The sequence below is a fragment of the Peromyscus eremicus genome, chromosome 4 (assembly GCF_949786415.1).
Source record: "Peromyscus eremicus chromosome 4, PerEre_H2_v1, whole genome shotgun sequence".
Lineage (NCBI taxonomy): Eukaryota > Metazoa > Chordata > Mammalia > Rodentia > Cricetidae > Peromyscus > Peromyscus eremicus.
This window is the reverse complement of record NC_081419.1, coordinates 52252127-52254967: the sequence shown is the minus strand read 5'-3', so window position 1 is coordinate 52254967 and position 2841 is coordinate 52252127. Positions and strand designations below refer to the sequence as shown.

The 2841-nt window shown below is 44.1% G+C and overlaps 1 long non-coding RNA gene across 1 annotated transcript; it reads right to left on the bottom strand.

Annotated features, from left to right (window-relative positions):
- Positions 1-426: 426 nt before the first annotated feature.
- On the bottom strand, positions 427-1967 carry LOC131908121 (uncharacterized). Its single transcript, XR_009378551.1, has 2 exons — positions 1302-1967; positions 427-647 (listed from the first exon to the last, which is right to left on the bottom strand). It is a non-coding gene; the product is annotated as an uncharacterized LOC131908121 (long non-coding RNA).
- Between the last annotated feature and the right edge of the window lie 874 nt (positions 1968-2841).

Here is a 2841-nt window from a genome sequence, read left to right as displayed (position 1 = left end):
CCCTTTAACTCAAAGCGTTCCTTTCTCCACTCTCTACCTACAAAACCAAGATTCAGGACTAGCAAGACTGTGTACCAGGTAAAGGTGCTTGCTTCCAAGCCTGACCACCTGAGTACCATCTCTGGAATCCACATGGGGAAGAAGAGAACAGATTCCAGCATACACACACACACACACACACACACACACACACACACACACACCACACACACCAATCAATCAATCAATCAACCAATCAATCAATAGAAATTAAACTACAATTCATCATTTATGGTAGGGGCCCAAGTATCACCTCTTCCGGGAAGCCTTCTACAATCCCCCAAGTTAGAACTCATCACTCCATCCCCATCAGTTCCCTGTGTAAAACAGCTAAATTTTGACTGAATCAAAAGACTCTCTGAAAGGAAGTTACACATGAAATGACAATTATGTCCAAGCACACTTCTGTTGTGTTTATTCAGCTGTCCACTGGACACTTAGAATCTTCCATGATGTTCCTTTGTAATATCATAATCTTGTTTTCACATATTTCATGTGTGTTTCTGAATATTGAATCAGGTCTTCATTTGATCAGGCCTTACCATGATCGTTTTCAATCTTCCTCACACAAGCAATTACTTGGCTTCTTGTGCCCTTAGTGGTGTTTCCTGTAACACAAGAACTCATCTGAACTGCTTGTGGCACATGCCTGACTGTGTCTCCACTTGCTCTTGATCTGAAAGATCCTTTGGAGCTAGCTCATGGACAGCTCTATTTCTTCTAACACAGTTCTCATAGACTGGACATTACCCCCAGGGCACATGTTAGAGGTTGACTTGAAGTTGCTCTAGCTGAGAAAGATTCATGGGTTGGCTGCAATCACTGTCCTGTCCCTGAGCCTGCCTGCAGGGAACAAACTGGCCCCACCTACATGTGAAGGATGAAATCACCCACAGTGTACAGGTAGGTCACATGGAGTTTTCTTTTTATTCAATATGTCTTTACACAGCCATATGCCTTCTTCCAATGGGGTCATCTTGACAACCCCTCTGGTCTCGCTGGCCCATTTCTAGGAGTCAATAGTCTATTTTTGACTTGGATTCTTCTTAGCCCCTCATGACCCTGAACTCTAAATTCAATCTGCCTTAATCACAACAGCCTTCATTCCCTGCATTTCATCCCTCCTAATGAAGAAGGAGCCGACCCAGCTTACAGACCTCCCCCCATTCCTGTTTACAGCCCGCCATGCCAGGAGCAGGCCCCAGGACCTGAGCTTCTCCCCAGCACCGTGAATCACAATCCTGAGTCCATTCACAACTCACCCCAAAGGCCTGTGCGGTGTCTGATCACACTCAACCCCTCCCTGAGAATCAGTGGCCTACTCTTCACGGAATCTTACTTTGGCCTTCGTGCCGGCTCCTGCCCAAGTCTGTTCCCCATTGTGACGTTTTTAATCCATTTACAGGCCCCTCCTCCCTGACAAGGACAGCTGTTTTCCTTTAGGCACAGAGCAACTTCTTAAGGCATCACTTAGATATTTGTGGAGCAAATAAATAATGAAAAGGTATTGCAGATAATGGTTTTCCTTTCTGTACAGATTAACATGCCCCTGAACTCCAGAAATGTCTTCAGGTGTTATCTAAAGGTTTCAAAAAATTATTTTTCCTACAATGGATGACATAGAGGAATGTCGTGGGGTTTAAAAGACAAGTGGGTTGTGACATACCTCATATATTGTGAATCTATGTTTGTCTTTATAAACATGACGTAAACTTCAATTTGGTAAATCATAACTGCTCTTTTTGGAGTTTCTTACTGTGTTACCTGGAGCAGCAGGGAGAAATGTCAGCACCTAGAATTTCCCTCAAAAATAAATAACTTCATGAAAACTACTATGCATCCTTTTCAGAAATAATATCTAGATGGTTTAAATCATCTTCAAAAGACTCTAGGAAGGACGGGAAAATCCACCCATTCCTCTTTCTAGCTGCTGCCTCTAAACAAAGGCCCGTGGCTAGCTATCTGCCAACACCACAGTAGCCGACTGGATCTGCTCTCTTCTAGTCGGCGCACAGAGAGATTGGGCCGGCACCGGTTATGTTAAAGGTGTGTTCTCGCACAAAACCTAGACGTGTCTTTGCGTCTCCTCATCACGGCTAACTCGTGACGTCACCCTTTCAGTCCTTGAGTAAACCCAGGATCAGCCCCAGCCCATATAAATCAGTTCTGCCCCTTCGGTTCTGTCTCGGTGTACAGCATACTGTAAATAATCATACCGGAGCGCGGAGGCTAGTTCTGTGGTACACTGGAGACCCCTATTGGCGGAAGGTGGACAGTGACTCCGTAACCCGATGCAGTGAACGGCTTCTAAGGAACAGGCTTCTGCTCGGCTCCTCTGGGTTCCAGGAGAGCAGAAAGAGACGCCACTGGCACTGTTTGCATACTGATTAATCCGTTTGTGGAAGCAAGCGTGTGCGGGCTTACTGCGCATTGTGTTTGTATGAAGACATCACTAAACAAGAGACGGAACAAAGGACAAGGAAAACAGTATGTGACCCCTGTAACTTAAGGGCAGTCCGTTTTCAATGAACAATCCACCATAAGGAGGAAGGCAGCACAGAGGCTGGGAACGTGCGTATGGATCAAAATGTACCCAGGCATCAGCCAAGGTCCAGTCTGGCCAAGATCTGTAGTGAAACATGAATTTTATTTGCCCAACTTTAAAAATAATAATATTTTTCTGATAAGAGTTTCATAAATGACTGAGGTGTTTTTTTTTTTGATCCTTCAAAGATACCTTACTTAATTTAAATTTTAAAAAAATGGCTTGTTTAAAAATCTCTGGATGTTAAAAACAAAATT